Source organism: Pogoniulus pusillus, chromosome 21 (assembly GCF_015220805.1).
Source record: "Pogoniulus pusillus isolate bPogPus1 chromosome 21, bPogPus1.pri, whole genome shotgun sequence".
Taxonomy (NCBI): domain Eukaryota; kingdom Metazoa; phylum Chordata; class Aves; order Piciformes; family Lybiidae; genus Pogoniulus; species Pogoniulus pusillus.
The window spans coordinates 19,531,178-19,550,013 of record NC_087284.1 but is presented as its reverse complement, the minus strand read 5'-3'; the positions used below and the strand labels follow the sequence as shown (position 1 = coordinate 19,550,013).

Below are 18,836 nucleotides of genomic sequence, written 5' to 3'. Positions count from 1 at the left end.
TAACAGAACTTGGACTCCTCTGGTTGCTAATAATGCTTAACGACCGAGGTCAGAAGTAGTACAACCCCAACCACATCGTAACACATGGCTTTAACCAAATGTTCCTTCTGAAGAAAAGGAGGGGTAAGATGGGGCACAGCCACAAAGCAGAAATCCTCAGGGTGATCCAAGTGCAGCATAGTCCCTTTGCCTCCAGGGTATGTGCAGATGTGGTGCTGAGTGACATGGTTCAGTGGTGACCTGGCAGTGCTCGTCTAACGGTTGGACTCGGAGACTGACTCTGCAGCTGGGTCAGTCCAATCCCAAGCTCAAATGCAGGCTGGGCAGAGAATGGATAGAGAGCAGTGCTGAGGAGAAGGACTTGGGGGTGCTAGTCAAGGAAAAGCTCAAAAATGAGCCAGCAGTGTGCACTCTCAGCTTGGGAGCCAACCACTCCCTGGGCTGCACCCCCAGCAGCATGGGCAGCAGACTGTGGGAGGGGATTCTGCCCCTCTGCTCCCCCCTGCTGAGACCCCACTGGCAGTGCTGGGTCCATCCCTGGAGTCCTCAGCACAAGAGAGACATGGACCTATTGGTGTGAGGCCAAAGTAGGCCACAAAGATGTGATCTGAGGGCTGGAGCACCTCTCCTGTGAGGCCAGGCTGACACAATGGGGAGTTCTTTGGCCTGGAGGAGAGAAGGCTCCAAGGAGACCTTAGAGCAGCCTTCCACTATTTGAAGGGAGCCTACAGAACAGCTGGAGAGGAACTTTTTACAAAGACATGTAGTGACAGGATGAGGGGTAATGGCTTTAAACTGGAAGAAGCTCGATTTAGATTAGTTGTTAGGAAGAAATTCTTCCCCAGGAGGGTGGTGAGGTTTGCAGATTGCCCAGAGAAGTTGTGGATGCTCCAAGCCTGAAAGTGTTCAAGGCCAGGGTCTTGAGCAACCTGGTCTAGTGGAGGTGTCCCAGGGTTGGAACTTGATGATCTTTAAGATCCCTTCCAATCCAAATCATCCTATGATTTTAAAGGTCTTTTCCAACCTAAATAATTCTATGATAAAAAAAAGCACTGAGTGAAACAAGCAGGATTTTCCATCATGCTTGTCATCCTGTCACTGAGAAGCAAACTCCTGTATCCCCTGAGCTCTGAAATGAGCTGGAATATCTCATTATTGGTGCACAATCACTTCTCCCGGATCAAGAGCAAAGAATGAAATTGTTTGACCTGGTTTCCTCTGAGGAATGCAACAAAAAGAAAGGAATTTCATCTTTTGTGGCCTCTGAAGTAGCACTCCATGTTTACAGTACCTTGAAAGACTTAATCATAAGATTAGGTACTACCTGGCACCAGACAGGTATTCTTGTATCTCCATCCTGACTTAGACCAAGTGCAAATGTGCATCCACATTGCAAGCATAATTTTCAGTGTTTCCATTTCTGCACAGTTGCACCAAGGGCTCCTGAGATGCAAAAGCACTCAGAGACTCACTTCAGTGACCAGCACATAAGCTCAGTTTGTGCAAACATGCAGCCTGGAGAAGAGTTTGATTTGTAGTGTGTGATGGCTTGGGTGTTACCTGCCCCCTCCACACACTTAAGAAAACCACCCAGACTAGACTCAGCAGCTGGAAATTAAAAATGAAGTTTCTATTTACAGCTCAGCACAATATACAAACAGACATTTACAATGTATATACAGCTATATATACTGGTGCCTGCCCCACGCTGCCTCCTCATGGCCCTGCTCTGGACACACTCCAGCACATCCACATCCCTCTTGTAATGGGGGCTCCAGAACTGGGTGCAGTACTTCAGGTGGGGTCTCACCAGAGCAGAGGGGAGAATCACCTCCCTGGCCCTGCTAGCCACACTTCTCCTGATGCAGCCCAGGATCTGATTTGCTCTCCGGGCTGCAAGCGCACACTGCTGGCTCACGTTGAGCTTCTCGTCCACCAGCACCCCCAAGTCCCTCTCCTCAGGGCTGCTCTCCAGCCACTCACTGCCCAGCCTGGATTTGTGCTTGGGATTGCCTCGACCCAGATGCAGGACCTCACACTTGGTCTTGTTGAACTTCATGAGGTTGGCTTGTGCCCACCTCTCCAGCCTGTCCAGGTCCCTCTGGCTGGATCCCTTCCCTCCAGCCTGTCTGCTGCACCACCCAGCTTGGTATTGTCAGCAAACTTGCTGAGGTTGCACTCAATGCCTCTGTCCATAGCACCAACAGAGATGTTGAACAAGATTGGTCCCAGGACTGATCCCTGAGGGACTCCACTTGGACATGGACCCACTGTGTGGGTGTGGCCATCAAGCCAGTTCTTTATCCATCTCATAGTCCACCCATCAAACCCATGTGTCACCAGCTTGGAGACCAGGATGTGGTGCGGGACAGTGTCAAAGGTCTTGCTCAGGTCCAGGCAAATGACATCAGTTGCTTGCCCCTTATCTATTAATGTTATGACCTATTCATAGAAAGCCAATAGCTTTGTCAGGCAGGATTTCTTGCTGACCAGCCATCAACTACCTGAACCATCAACTACCTGAAGGGACATTGTAGCCAGGTGGGGGGTGGCTTCTTCTGCCAGGCAACCAGCAATAGAACAAGGGGACACAGTCTCAAGTTGTGCTGGGGAAGTATAGGCTGGATGTTAGGAGGAAGTTCTTCCCAGAGAGTGATTTGCATTGGAATGGGCTGCCCAGGGAGGTGGTGGAGTCACCATCCCTGGAGGTCTTCAAGATGAGACTGGATGAGGCACTTAGTGCCATGGTCTAGTTGACTGGCTAGGGCTGGGTGCTAGGTTGGACTGGATGATCTTGGAGGTCTCTTCCCACCTGGTTGATTCTATGAGTCTATGATCAGTTTATGATTTGAGGCTATAGCCACCTTCACAAGGAGTCACTTCAACACAGAAGCCGAATTCCTATTTACTCTTCTAAAGTCACACTGGATCTAATCTTTCTGAAGGTCACGTCCTTGTCCTGGGCAAGAAGACTTTGCCTCTCACATCCCTGAGGCAGCTCCCAGCTCCTGCAAGGATGTCCTAGCACAGAGCATTGGGTGTGGATGCCTTCCACCCTCCCATCCCCTTGCTATCAATAAACCATAAATCATTCATGCATGGTCACAGGTAGGAACATGCCATCTGGATGGCTGCCTGAGTTTGTTCTGCCACTGATAGCTGCAAGTAATTAGCCCTGCAAAGAGCATGAGGCTATTTTTATGGGTCCAACAAACTGTGAATAAGTAGGAACCCCAATAAAGGCTGAAAATAACACACACAGCAGGGGAGAGGGAGTGCTCTATAGTGAGAATCCAACCACACTCCAAATTTGAGGAAATGTCTGCTTTTTACCAGCAGTAACAGGTCTATCTTGCAAAAAAGCTTTTATTTGCACACCCTCCAGCTCCTCCTCACCATTCACTCAGCTTTCAGGTTGAAAATGACTGTCTTGATTATCTGTCCCTGGAGACATTTGAGATCAGACCTGATGTGGCCCTGAGCAGTCTGATCTAATTGGAGGTGTCTCTGCTCACTGCAAGGAGGTTGGACAAGATGGCCTTTGAGGGTCCCTTCCAACCTGATGCAGCCTGTGAGATCTGTAAGTTTGACCCATGATTTCACCCACCTCATACCAAACTGTTTCTTACTGAACCCCAGACCTTACCTTCACAGGAACAGCCACTTTTAGCTCCCTAGGGATGCTCTGTTTACATCACTACCACACAAAACAGTTTAAGTTAATCTGAAGCGATGTGGAGAGACTTCCTGCTGAGCTTAGGCTGTGTTTAATGCAGGATAATTAAAAATCTCTACACATCCTGCATGCCTATTAATGTGCTCAAATTGGCCCTCCTAGGAGAGTGCCTTTGCAGACAAGTCCTTCAACATCAGCAATGTTGTGACACAACGAGGCCCTTCTCTGCCTCTCAGTGGGAGTAGCTGGGAGTCCCAGTGATTAATGCAGCCATTAAGTTGCCAGGCAAACGCTCTATCTGGCTGTCCTCTGACTCAGCCATAAACAAACTTGCTTTATCTCTTCTTCTCCAGCCTGGATCCCCTCCCTTGCTCGTCTTCCACATCAACAAACCAAAACGTGGGACAAGATGAAAGAGCTGGGCTGGGGCTTTCATTAGCATGCAAAGGTAAGACAGGGAAGAAGCTCAGGGAGGGACTCACTGCCCAATTCATACCCCCTAACCAGTGCCAAGGTGTGCAATGTGAAGCAAGATGATTGGTGTGTAGCATTTAATGTTAAGTGTGGATGTCTCCTGCCAATGCCAGATGTCATCCCTGAGCATTGTTCTCAGGCATGCTCTGGGTTTAATCCTATCTTGTCCTCATCCTCCAAAAATGCAGACTCAGCATAGGAATTGTGTCAATCTCCTTGCTGCCTTGTTCAGGTTGGCCAGGGCTCTAAGCAATCAGCTCTAGCTGAAGATGTCCCTGCACGTTGCAGAGGGGCTGGACTAGATGACCTTTAAAGACACCTTCCAACTCAAACCAGTCTCCAATTCTGTGATTCGAGCTCCTTGCAGCCCAATGGCTGAACATTCTTATTTGGAGACCTGCTCTGTAGGCTGCCCTGGGGACATCTCGGGAGGAAGCCTTGAAGGTTTCCTTGTGGCCTTGCTGTGGTTTGCAGCACAGAGATCATAAACCCATCCTGCTGAATATTTCTGTCAAAAGCTTTTTATTTCAAACCATTTCATCACATAGCCTGGCACTGGGTCTTAACTTTAGTAAGGTCTTTTCCTAAACCTGCTTAAACATTTTTTTTTACCATGCTATGAAACAAGACAGCATTTTGTCAGGAGCTTTCAGTGCATATAACTTATAGCAGCTGAGATACAGAACCAAATATGTTTATAGTTCCAGTATTTATTACCTTTTATTACTGTGTGCTTTTTAATGCACTATGTATTCACCCTGAAAACACAATCCAAGTAAACTGTGTTGATAATGAACACCAGTTAACTTTTATGCTGCAGAAAGACCAAAACCAAGCCAGAGCCTGCAGAGTTTACAGCAGGAGAAAGGAGGTGGGAGGAAAACCTCAGACCACCATTGCAATGCTCAGTAAAACTTTGCCTCAAGCTGCCCAGTTAAGTTTCTGTGACAAGATTTTCACTAGCATGTTCCATTTTTGTGTGGGTGAACACATCCTTTTACAACCAGCCCCAGCCTCTTAAACTCCTGGCTGGTGTGAATAAAAGCAGTGCTATATTCCATCTCAGAACAGACAGAGAAGGATAGCATCTCCAAATGACATCAGAAGAGTCCAACCCCTTCTGCCAGGAGGCCCAAAACTGTGACCCGTGCCCATGGATTTGTGCAAAACCAACCCTTCAGGATTGATCCTATGACCCTGGTCCTTCTCTTACCTCCTATTTCCTTTTCCTCTTTTTCTTCTTGAAAGTCATCTTCTCTGGCTGGAGAAGATGCTGAACAACTCCTCTATGAGGCATTCTGTGTACCCAGCACCCACCTGGCCTCAGATGAGCCACAGTGTGATTGTGGATGGCAGCATGGGGTTGTGGTAATCATAGAATGGTTTGGGTTGGAAGGGACCTCTAAAGGTCATCTAGTCTAATGCCCTTGGAGTAAGCAGGCACATACTAAACAAGATCAGGCTGCTCAGAGCCATGGCCAACCTGACTTTACAATGTTTCTTCCTTGTCTCCACCTTCTGCTACCAAGCTGCTTCTGGAAAAAGGCTCCCCCTCATTAAGCTGATTTACCACCAAAAGGGACAGCAGACGTGTCCGAAGTCCTTAAACCTCTCCAGTTGTGTGCTACTCACCACAGTCTTCAGAGAAAGCAGAGTATTGATAGCATGTGAAGTTATAGATGCCTTCTTAAAAACTCTTCAGACCATGTTCCTCACACTATCTGCTTCTGCCACAGACTGGTGTGATGTCGTCAAATGGTATGGGCAGCAACATATGATCTTACTGTGCTTGGCCCCCTGTGAAAATGAGAGATTAACTCATAAGCAAGTCCTCTTCTACATAAGTACAAGCCTCCTGTGCTGCTTTCCCCTTGCCTATGGCTGCAGGCAAGTTCCACTACAGAGTGTGTGACTTAAACCACATGAAGTGCTCAAGAAGAACCATTGCAGGCAATGGCCAAACTGGCTGTGGCAAAGCAGAAGGTGCAATGCTCTGCCTGGGCAATGGCAAAGCACCATCAATGCTGTCAGGATGCTTATTAGCACTTGATCCAACCAATACCATATTGGTAAACCAGAAACCATCATTAACAAGGACACAGCATGTTTTGTTCTTATCTCCTGATGCTTCAAAGGCCATGGGCATACCCAGCCTACAGCCCAGCTTGAGCTGTCCACACCAGAAGCAGCCAACACGGAAGGAGATACTTTATAAGAGATTCATTTCATGTACCTAATCCATTTGTCAGGTTGATCCCTTTCCTTATACCCAAGACAGACAGTGTTAACAGGAACAAGCTTATCTTACAAGAAACAAGTGTGGTGCAGCAACCTCAGCAACCTGTGAACCACAAAATTGCTTTGGTTGTAAAACACCTTTAAGATCACCAAGTCCAACCATTAGGTAACTCTACCAAGTCTGGTGCTAAACCATGCCCCTCGATACCACGTGTCTTTTAAACATCTCTGGGAATGGGGATTCAACTACCTTCCTGGGGACCTTCTTCCAGCATTTGAGAACCCTTCCAGGGAAGAAAGTACTAATATCCAATCTTAGACCTCCTGTAGTGTAACCTGAGGCCATTTCCTCCTACCCTATCACTTGTTCCTTGGGACAAGAGACCAATCCTTACCTTGCTACAATCGTCATTCAGGGAACTGTAGAGAGCAAGACTGTCTCCCCTGCACTTCCTTTTCTCCAGGCTAAACAACCCCAGGTCTCTCAGCTGCTCCACACAAGACCTGTTCTCCAGACTCCCAGCTTTGGTACACTTCTCTGGACCTGCTATAGCACCTCAGTTCTCACTCACACCTTCTTAAAGTGAGTGGCCCAAAAATGACTCCAGTACTCAAGGTGTGGCCTCACCAGTACTGAGTACATGGAGACAGTCCCTTCCCTTGTCCTTCTGGCCACATTATTCCTGATATAGGCCAGGGTGCTGTTAGCCATCTTGGCCACCTAGGCACATGCTAGTTCATCTTCAGATGGCTGTCAACCAACACCTCTGGGTCTTTCTCCATTTGGTAGTCAAGGGCATATACCTAGACAGGTGCCTATGTGTAAAGCAAGCACATAACAACATTTCCCAGGGGTTCCCTGGGCATTCACCAAGCCTTGGATTGAACACTGCATCAAAACAGATTCAATCATTTTCCACATATGCCTTAAGCACCTGAGGCTCTCTAGGCCACTGATCATACAGATTTTCACAGCTCAGTTATAACCCCAGACCCCATTCTTGAGGGGCAACCACCAGCATGCTCCACATTGCAGCATACAGAAGGCTGGGATTGTATTTTATCTGCTATTATCCAGTCCACGTCACAAAGCTTTCCTGCAGCCCTTCACACTCGGCTTTCAACCTACTCACCCTGATCACTCCAAGTCAGCCCACAAATTTTCTCACCTCACTAGTCACCTCTCATCCTCCCTGACCATCTAGAGGTATGTTGAACAGCATAGACTGAGGTGAGACACCACTGATGATCTCCTTTCATGACCATGCTTCTGCACTGACTTTGTTTTCCCCAAGGGATGACATCTTTCACGGCAATTGGTGAAAGCTGCTTGTTTTTCAGTGGGTCTTTACCACATCACTAATCTCTTTAAGTGACTTTTCTCTTTCAGGTAATTACACCATGTAGGTATTTATGACCATAATGGATGCATAGGACAACAGAGTCACTAGAGTATATAAAAATTAGGATTTGTACTCCACGCAGATGTTGACTTTAGCAATAGACAGCAAATCTGCATCCAGGTGTGCACATCTCATAGTTCAGCAAGGCTTTTCACAGAAGTCCATGTGCTGCTCCTGGGGGGGTCTCACTCTCATGCCAGAGCAGTGGTTTGGATGCCTAAATGCTGGTGCTGCATGTGCCACTGAGGAGCACTGCTTCTCTGCGACTGAAGACCAATTTAATCATCCATTATCATTATTAACTGATTTCTGTAATGATGACACCAGATCCCATCTGCTCCCCAGAGAGCAACCAACCAAGCAAGCAGAGGGCAATCAGGGATACTGAAGTAGAGCCTCTCCTGGGGCAGACCTGCCCTTTCTCAGTCCTGAGGGCATTCAATCCTCAGGCCAACCTGTTGTTTAACCCCGAACAGCAGCCACAAATTGGTACGAGATGCAGAACCACAAATGAAAGATGTTTCCATGCTTGCTTGAGGAATGCCTTCCTCAGTGGCTGCACAGCGTCAGTGTTTGGCAGACAGGCTCTTCCGGTAGGGAAGGTTCATTTGATTTAGGAAAGGTCAGGTACACATTTCCATGCAAGAGATGCAGGATCATAGAATTGTTTTGGTTTGAAAAGACCTCTCAGATCATCAAGGCCAGCACTGCCAGGGTATCGCTGAACCACGTCCCCTAGCAGCACATCTACATGGCTTTTAAATCCCTCCAGGGATGGGAAATTCACCACTGCCCTAGGCAGCCTGCTCCAAGGCTTAACAGCCCTTTTAGAGAAGAAATTGTTCCTCCTGTCCAACCTAAACCTCCTCTAGCACAACTTGAGGCCATTTACTCTTGTTCTATCACTTGTTAGTAGGAAGACAAGACTGACATCTCCTTTCACGTAGTTGTAAAGAGGAAGAAAGTCTCCCCTCAGCCTCCTTTTCTCCAGGTTAAACAACCCCAGTTCCTTCAGCTCTTGCAGGACTAAAGGAGTTGTTTTCCAGACCCTTCCCCATCTTCACTGCCCCCGTTTTTTATTTTTTAGATACACTCCAGCACCTCAATGTCCTTCTTGGAGTAAGGGGCCCAAAATTGAACCCAATATTTGAGGTGCAGTCCATCAGTGCCAAATACAGGGGGACAATCACTTCCTTAGTCCTGCTGGCCACACTATTTCTGATACAAGCTGGGATGCTGTTGGCTTTCTTAGCATATGTTCCTCAGCAGACCTGTGCTCTGCACCCTTCACCAGCTCCATTGCCCTTATTTAGATGCCAATTCTATGCAACCCTCTCCCTGATAACGCAGTTTGCAACCACACATCACATGCATTGTATGTATGATGGTCAGGTCAGAAATACTATCATGGGAGAGATCTCCTCTCTCATGCATTAACTTAGAATGGAAATAGCTAAGAAATAAGCCAGTTTCTTTCTGAAATGTTCAGACTACCACACAAAGTGCTACACATTTGCATGTGGTTTGCTCTTTTTGAGATCCTTCCAGATTTGTGCCAAGCCTGTTGAATGTTACAAATACAGAGCCATTATTTGTATTATCTTCATTTCTTAGCAAGAGAAAATATAAAAAGGGATTTTTTTTCCTTTTAATTGTCTAAATATTTGTAGCTGGATGTACCCTGCATAATACACTCAGGAGGTTTGCATTAACAAATTGTGGTTGGAAGGAGAGGGACATGTGTGGCACATTTTCACACACAACAACATTCACTAGGAGAGACAAAAAAATAGTTGTTTTTCCTACAGTGACCAAAGAGTTGGGGAAATACCATCTGTTTTCCAAACCACAGTACTTTCTGGCCTTCTACATTGACTTATTTTCTGATAAACCTCTTTGATGATAATTGGGTTTACAATTCATTGCAGACTGGTACAGACCAGGTCAGGCCACCTCTCTAAGAATTGATCTCTTTGATGCCTACACTCATACACAACTGTCCATACTTCCCTCTGATCCCAGCTGTAGACTGCATCAAGCAAGCACTGCTGTCCAAGTCTCAGTTGAGTAACACTTTGGGGGTTCTTGGTAATACTCATGCCAAAAGTCATTTTCATATTTGCCTACACAGCACACACTTTGCTGCCAACACAAATGACAACACATTAAACCTTTCTGGGAGGCAATACTTCAGAGAAATCGAAGGGAAAAGGAGATGGGATTCCTCCTGTAACATCACTATTTCTTAGCTGATCCCTGGGGGCTTTCACCCATATGCAAGACTTTGAGGGATTGCTGCCTTCAAACCATCAAGGTCAAATTGATCCTAATGACTTTCCCCTGCTAGTCAAGGCCTGAGTGCTCGTAAGAATGGGGTGGTTTTGCATTCATCTTTTGAAATCTTTGGTGCAGGCTTCAGAAGAGGCAGCTCTCAGCAAGTCTTCATGTTGTCTCCCACTAGCTCACTACTAAAAGGAAACCACCAGGCAAGACTGAAGTGTGGATGTTTCAGAGTTGGGAGTTTTTCATCTTTTGTTACAGGAATTAATGGGAAAAAATTACCAAGAAGGAACATAAATAACCTCATTTTTTCTTCAGCTGGCTTTAATCTCTCCCTCTTTCTTTCAGCGAGGATGGCTCTCAGTGGTGGTCCCCAACCAAATGCTGTCACACAGAGCAGCTGCATTTCAGAGCACAGCAAATCACTTGCAGCCACCCAGCTCAGCCACAGATGCAGAGCCAGCTCATCCAGCACCATACAGGACGGTAATGCTCAAGAAGCAACTTTAGTTTCATCAACTGAGGTAGCTTGGGTGCCGCCTTTGCCTGCAGCACTGTACTGAGTTCTGCTGCAGCAAAAATAAAAACCTGCTGAGTGCAGGCAAATGACAAAACAGATTAAAACGCAGCTGAGCTGATACATGTGCTCTGCCTATTACCTTTCGATGGACAATTTGATCCAAACTCCTTGGGCAGACAGTGGTGAGTGGGGCTGTGGCTTGTTTTCCCCCTCTGTTATCAAAAGAGAAAACCCTACCATACATTTTTTGAAAGGATCCCCAGAAACACAGGCAGTACCACACTGCAAACAGCATCAAGGTTCAAGATAATCTATGGTTGGAAAGATATTGCTTCACAAATCGCATGTGCAGACAATAAAACAAAAGAAGTTTTGCCAATACAGCTGCTGAGAGCTAATGGAAAAGGTGCTTGGCTCCCCAATATCCTGGACATCACTGCTTTTGTGTTGCCTCCAACCTGGTAAAAGCACACAAGCAGCACTTGAAAAATTTAAATGTTTCTGTAATATCAAGTCACAGGGCATGGAGAAGGGCATTTCACATCTATCACTTGCTCTGGCTGATCACAGTTATGCTACGAAGACACTCTGATGATGTGCAAGGAGCTCACGGTCTGTAACTGGTTTTTTAACTATTTAAATCAGAGGAGAAAAAATAATGAGTTTTTCCTTATGGTGTTTTGCAAGTATGCCATCCACTTACAAATCCTACCATAGTTCAGAGGCAGAGGAGCTGCTGGAATGACTGGCAGTATCAGAGTGGTCTGTAAGTGTCTGCCAGGGCACAGTATGGAGATTTGATGTTAACAGACAGTTTTGAGTATAGGACTTGGTCTAACACCTCCCCAGAGCCTGCTGCAAACTGTGGGGAAAAAAACCTTGGCTTCCACAGCTGGTGGGTCAGTAGCACAGAAACCCAAACCAACAGGCACAGAAGAAAGGAAGAGGTAAAAGTATGTTGCTAAGAGCTGAAGTAATCTTTCAGGGGTCAGAGCATTCAACTTCTGGAGGAAGAGCCACTGCTGGCACCAAATGACAAGAGGCAGAACGAGGTGAGGCATTTGTGATTCAAAGATGCCATCGTGCCAGAGGCACAGAAATGGAAGCCAAGCAAAGGCTCTGCTCTCCCGAGCAGAGCACAACAGCAGAGGATTGAGCTGACACCAAGGAGGTTTCGCTGTACTGAAAAGATTTTGTTTTCATTTGGTTTTAAATCAACTTGCCTGCACCTGTCAGGCAGAAACCATCAACCTGGCATAATCACAGAGATCTAGAGGGCAGCTCCTGCAGGAGCATCCATCACACCCTAGTTCGGAGGAGTTGAAAAAAGCTGCATTACACACAATGCCAGCAAGCAAATGCTGGAAGGCGAGATCAAAAGCTTTACCCAGCATGCCCAGCCATGGGAATGGGGAGTGCAGCTGCGTACATGAAAGGGTTACACCCAAAAAATGGACATGATTGCCAAGCAGGGTGGAAAGAGATTCTGTTTACAATTGCAAAGCCTCATGCTTCCATCATCAGGTGTTACAGAACAGGAATCATCCCCTGCAACATTTTTCCAGTTACGTACCTTGACTACTTCTGCACGTAGTTTCCTTTCCTAATATTCATTTGTTTGGGAAGTTCTTTTCAGGAGAACTGTTCCCAGGCAAACCAGGAACTAAAAAAAAACACCAAACAAGCCCAAACCACAAATCCCAAAAAATCTCTGATGTCATAGGATGAGCTGAATGCCAGTTCAGACAGAATCATAATGGAAAAAACAGAACAGCAACCCAAATCCCTCAAGTATTTCCTCTGATTCAGATTCAACTTTACCTGAGACAACAACAATGATGCTTCTTACGCCCTGATAGAGGGCCCAATTCATGAAGTCACTGGAGATTTTATTACTTCCAAGAAGATACTGATAAAGTAAAGCAAGCTACCTTTGCATTTCTCTCCCAGAACAAATGCACATTCTGAAGTAAGCCTCTGTGCTTTTGAAGAGGGGTCAACTTGAAAATAAAAACAGAAAGAAAGTGGAACACAGAATTACTTTGAAACCAAAACAACTGCTGGCTTGGCCATAGCTAGTATTTCTAAGCCTGTAAAGCTTAAGTCTTTCAGGAGAAAGCATTTAATGCTGCAAAGACAACTTAGAGAGAAGAATAAGAACGGAACAGAAGTCCTTCGAGGCCAGTATGTCACTGAAGACAAAGACTCTGCTGACCCTGGAGGCCATTTGCTGGGAGGGAACTCAAAACTTCTGTCAGGAGATAAGATTAAGAGAATCATCAAACAGCTACAATGAAATACTCCTGCTAATAACACAGTGTTCAGCTTTCCTGGGATGGTTTGAAAGCTTGCTGTAGTTTTATTGGACTTTCCAATGATGTCAGTCTGAGGCAGGGCTTAGGTGAGTAATTGCTAAAGGGTGAGTCTAAAAAGGGTATAATTACTGCAGGGAGTGTCTAATGTGAGAAAGTGGCATTCCAGCTGGAGAACTGGGCCTGTCTCTCCTAGGTCCCAATGAAACTCACAGATAAAGTGCTACTGGCCCTGAGCAGTTAGTTAAAACTGTGCAAAGCCACTGACCTCAGTTATTCTTCAGCACTTACTCAGGCAACAGCAATCTCCAGCATTATTTGCTGTCACCGTGCTCTGAATGCAAGCACATCTCAAGCCTTTGAGATAGATAGCCCTCAAGTTATTGCATCAGGCAATGATTGCAAAACAGACAATTGCTGACTTCAGTAAGGCTCCACGGGTGTAACTGAGAACAGAACTTGGCCCACAGCATTTGGAAGGGCCTTGTGAGAGGGACACAGAAGAATCCTCTTTTTGTAAGAGCATCATCTCTCCTGTTGTCCACCTCCTGCTCAACAAAAGCCACTCATCAGCTTTTTATGAATGAGAAGAATTCCAGGTGTCACTGAAAGCATCCATTCTCTTTCAAACCTCCTCTCTGAATTCACCTCCCCCACAAATGCAGACAGCTACCCAAGTGACACTGTAAGTAGCCCGAAGCAAAACTCCCTCATAGCTCTGAACAGCATAGCTGCCTCTACACCTGCGTCCGTTGAGCCATTTGCTTCACTCAGCTTTTGAGTCTTCATTGACAAATGCTGGAAGAGCTCTGCAACTTTTACTTTTAGACACATCTACACAGCATTGTGGTCCCTGACCAAACAGTCCAGTGTATGACCACAAGGTGGTTGAGCATCACAACCTTATCCAGAGCACAGGCAGGTCAATCTCCTTGTCTCATGCAGGCTGATGATTGATGTCAGATCCAATAGCCTGGGAACCACTCAGTGATGTGAGCCCACAGCTGCCCTGGAAGTAAAACTACTACTAGCTGGATTTGTGTAGTATTTGACACTGTCCCACATGACATCCTGGTCACCAAATTACAAACACATGGGTGAGGAACTGGTAGGATGGTTCTGTTCATTCAGAGAGTTGCAGTCTGTAGAAACGGAGACCAGTGCTGAGAGGCATTCCTCAGGGGTCAGTACTGGGACCAGGGATGTTTAACATCTTTGTAAGTAACACGGACAGTGGAATCAAGAGCACTCTCAGCAAGTTTATGGATGGCACTAGGCTGTGTGGTCTGGTTGACATGATGGAAAAGGGTATATTTAGGGTGGATGTTAGGAAGAAATTCTTTGCAACAAGGGTGGTGAGACACTGAAATAAGTTTGCCCAGGGAGGCTGTGGATGTCCCCTTCCCAGAAGAGTTTAAGGCCAGGCTAGGCAGGACCTTGAGCAACCTTGTCTAGTGGAAGGTGTCCCTGTCCATGACAGGGGGGGTGGAATTAGATGATCTTTAAGGTGCCTTCCAAACCATTCTATGATTCTATTCGGCACAGACTTGTTCATATCTCATCAAGTTTTTATATCTAAACATTTGGAAAGCCCACTGCTAAAAGTTTAAATTGTTTCATAATTGTTTTATGCCACAAGTTTTGATCCACCTTTCCCCCCCTCCTCTTTAAAGGCCAAGATAAATTTAATAAATTGCAGGCTGGAGCTTGCTGCACTTTGAGGAAAGATCTGGATTGGCCTTGCTCTCCATCATCTAACACTTGTATACTGTTGTAATACATCTTAATGCCAGCACCTTGGATTACTGAAAAAAGGTCCTTACGAGCATGATATTGTCTTCCTTTTTTGGTGCCTTTCAGTGCTATAAGCAGGAATCATTAGATGCTCAGGATAAAAACACCAGGCAGAACTGTTCTGTGCTTGGAAGAGACCCTAAAATCATCAAGTCCAACACGTAGTTGACTCTTCTGAACTAGGAGTTCAAGTCCTTTGAAAACAACTTTCACCTACTGCACCAACATCAGTATGCCAGAACACCAAATACAATACACCCAAGAAACCACAGAGCTGTCTTGCCCCAACTCAGCTGTAAGCTCTTCAACTCCATTTTAAGCCAGTCCTAATGATCAACTTCCATTGACTGCACCAGGAGCTGAGCTTTCAATAGGACTGAATCCTTGAGCCTGGTCCCCAAGAATGAATCTCACCCAGTGCTGCACTGATGTTCCTGATGTCACACAGGCAAGTCACTGCAAATCTGCCACCTTAGCCACATACCTCCACAGGGAGTGGCTTTCAGACAAGTCCAGACTACCCTGAGAAGAGGCTCCAGCTCTCCCTGCTGCTTCTCTGCTTTACACCACATGTAGCTGGGGTGCAGAGTAGCTGTCAGTGACTCAGACTGCGTTTAGGGGTTGTGATTGTGGTGAAACAATTGCCTGTTAGTGCATCAGATAAAAGATTGGGGTTTATGCCCATGAATGTGGACAGCTGTGGAACAGCATCCCTAATAATTTTTAGATTCTCACCACATCCTCACACACACAGAGCAGGGAGAAAAAGCCTCCTTCATGTTTATCATGTGCCATCTATAACCTGTCCTAAACCCAGCATTAATACTTCATGCCTGGATCAGAAGAAATTATGTCCCTATTGTAGAAGCATTCAGGTTGAAAAGACCTCAAAAGATGGAGTCTAACAGTTAACCCAGCACTACCAAGTCTACCACTAAAATCATGTTCTTAAGCACCATATCTACTCAGCTTTTAAAGCCCTCCAGGGGCGCTTATTCCACCACTTTCCTGGGCAGCCAATCTTTCAGGAAAGACTTTTTAACTGATATCCAACCTAATCTCCCCTGTCACAGCTTGATCCCTATACCTATCATCTTACTTAGGAGAAGAGACTGATCCCCTCTTTTCAGGTAGTTGTAGAGAGCAAGGTCTCTCCTCAGCCTCTTTTTCTCCAGGCTAAACACCTCCAGCTCTCTCAGCTGCTCCTCGAAAGGCTTGTTCTCCAGACCCTTCACAAGTTTTGCTGTCCTTGTCTGGACACACTGCAACAGTTCAGTATCTGCCTTGTAGTAATGGCCCCAAAACTGAACCCGGTATTTGAGGTTCAGCCTCACCAGTGCCTAACACTGTGTGACAATTACATCCCTGGTCCTGTTGGCCACACTTTCGCTGTGCAAGTCAGCGTGCTGCTGGCCTTCTTGGACACCGTGGCACACATTGGCTCATATACAGCCAGATGGTGACCAGTTGCCCCAGGACACTCTTCCCTAAGCCTGGAGCATTCATGGGGTTGGTGTGACCCAGCACTTTGCTTTGTGGAACAGTTATCACCTCTGAAAGTGCAGAGCTTTGTCCAAGAACAACGAATTCAGAAGAAACTAAATACATCTGGGTGCCATCTACAAATCCACCAAACTTTATAGGAAGTTATGTGGAATCAAAACTTCATCGGCACTTTTCACCTCTTCAGGGAGCCATAGCACGTCGTAATGGTCTGAACAACTTCTCCCTCTAGAGGATCTGAACATGAGCACAAGGAACCTAATTCTGCAAGACGGAAAGTAATGAGATGCTAATGGAGAAGGTCAGTGTTTTTAACTTGAGAGCCTAGTAGCATTTTAGAAGGACCAGCGTTACAATGGTGAAAATGACTTTTAAAGTTAGATATTGGTTTTCATAGCCATGCCCTAGAAAGTTCAACATAAATTGTCACAGGGCTTTTGGAACTAGAATAATCTGTGAAGCTGTTGAGACTGACAAAAGAGTTTCTATTGCCCTCATTCACTCACTGAGTGTTGAGATCCTTGTTTTCTTAGCGGGGAGAGGTGAAGACAGGCAGGTCCCTGTACTGAAACAAGAGACCCCTGCACACTCCCCCAACCCCTCCATCATTCTGCAAGTGCACCACGGGGGAGAAGTGAAGGGAGCTCAGACAAAGCACCTGTTGTGCCTGCAGCTGTGTCATGTTTACAGTATCACACTCAAACCTGCTGTACACATTTTGCAAGTGAAAACAGCAGGAAAAAGGCTCAGCTGGAGAAAAGCTTCTCTGTGAGAGTGCCAAAGCACTGGACCAGGCTGCCCAGAGAGGTTGTGGAGTCTCCTCTGGAGAGATTCAAGCCTACCTGGGCATTGTAATCCTGGGCAGCCTGCCCTGGGTGACTCTGCTTTAAGCAGGAAGGCTGGAATAGATGTTCTCCAGAAGTCACTTCCAAACTCCACCATGCTGGGATTCAGTGAAGACCCCAGTAAGCTCCTGCCTCTGTTCCCCTTCATCATCACCTTCTCCACCAGCTGGGACCAAAACCTGCAGGACACACTGGCCCTCAAAAGCCTTGACCTTGCTTCTTTTTCATCTTGCAGGCCCAGAGGTGTGACTCTTGCCTGAGAATACATGACAAAGCAGGCATGCTGCCTGCCACAGCTAGTTCTGCATTGTTTAATCAAAGTATTTCAGCATGGAAATGAAAACCCTCTGAGCAGACAGATCCTTACATGCAGAGCTGGTTTTACTGGCTTCATCACAGGGAAACCAAATCCACAAACTGCCACCTTCCAATGCTTCTCTTGCTACATGTAATAAAATCTATAGTGTGGGAGAAGCAACAAATTAATACTAGCCTGGCACTGACCTTGGAATCAAGACAAAGCCCAACACCTACTGCTCAGAGCACAAACCACCCCTGCAGCACTGCAGGACTTCAAGAAAGGGGGGGGCTAGCCTTCAAAAAACCTCCCAACACCTCATTGATGAGCTCTTTTGGAACTCAGCATATACCTAAGAGTGTCTACCTCCCAGTCTGCCCCCATCTCACTCTTGTAGTGAATGACTGAGAAGATGGAACTGCTTGGGAATGCCCTGCAAGAGAGCAGTAATTGATTTTGTACATTCTTCTCTTTGGCCCCAGAGGTGCAAATATTTTCACTCTACATAGTTAAGTTTTCAAATGTCATTAATCTGTGGCCAGCAGGTCAAGGGAGCTTCCCAGCCACTTTCACAAGTGTATAACATTGCACAGGGGTATTGTGACCCAAGTCACAGGAAGCTGGTGAAGGGCCTGGAGAATGAGTCTTATGAGAAGTGGCTAAGCAAACTGGGATTCTTTAGTCTGGAGACCTCACTGCTCTCTACAACTACCTGAAAGGAGGTTAGAGTGAGGTGGGCGAGTTACTTCTCCTAAGTAACTGCTGATAAGACAAGAGAAAATGGCCTCAAATTGTGCTAGAGTAGGTTTAGATTGGATAGGGAAAATGTCTTTACTGAAAGGGTGGTCAGGCATTGGAATAGGCTACCCACAGAGATAGTCTCACCATCCCCACAGGTGTTAAAAACATATGTAGATATAGCACTCTGGGACATGGCTTAATGGCCATGATGATGTTTATGGTTGGACACAGTCTTAGATGTCTTCCAAATGAAACCATTCTAGGATAAGTCACAGAAGCACAGAATCAACCAGGTTACAAAAGACTTTCAAGATCACCAAGTCCAACTATCACCTCACACTTTCTAATTAACTAAACCATGGCACTAAGTGCCTCATGCAGTCTCCTTTTAAACACCTCCAGGGATGGTGCCTCCACCACCTCCATGGGCAGCCCATTCCAATCACTCCTTCTCTGAAGAACTTCTATCTAACATCCAGCCTAAATCTGCCCTGGCACACCTTGAGGCTGTGTCCTCTTGTTCCATCACAGGGTGCCTGAGAGAAGAGACCAACCCCCACCTGGCTACAATCTCCTTTCAGGTAGTTGTAGACAGCAATGAGCTCTGCCCTGAGCCTCTTCTTCTCCAGACTGAACACCCCCAGGTCCTTTAGCATCTCCTCACAGGGCTGTGCTCCAGCCCCCTCACCACCCTTGGTGCCATGTTCAAGCAGCTCAACATCGCTTTTGAATTGAGGGGCTGAAAACTGGAC

The 18,836-nt window shown here is 46.3% G+C and overlaps 1 protein-coding gene across 2 annotated transcripts in view; it reads right to left on the bottom strand.

Moving 5' to 3' along the window:
• The window catches only part of DSP (desmoplakin), an 84,610-nt gene that overhangs the window by 62,750 nt on the left and 3,024 nt on the right, over positions 1-18,836 (bottom strand). The window contains exon 2 of one of the 2 annotated variants that reach the window (XM_064161150.1): positions 5,783-5,947. The gene's annotated coding sequence lies outside the window, so the exon portion shown is untranslated. Of the gene's footprint in view, positions 1-5,782; positions 6,172-18,836 lie in introns of those variants that run through there. The other variant, XM_064161153.1, reaches the window with a different exon arrangement.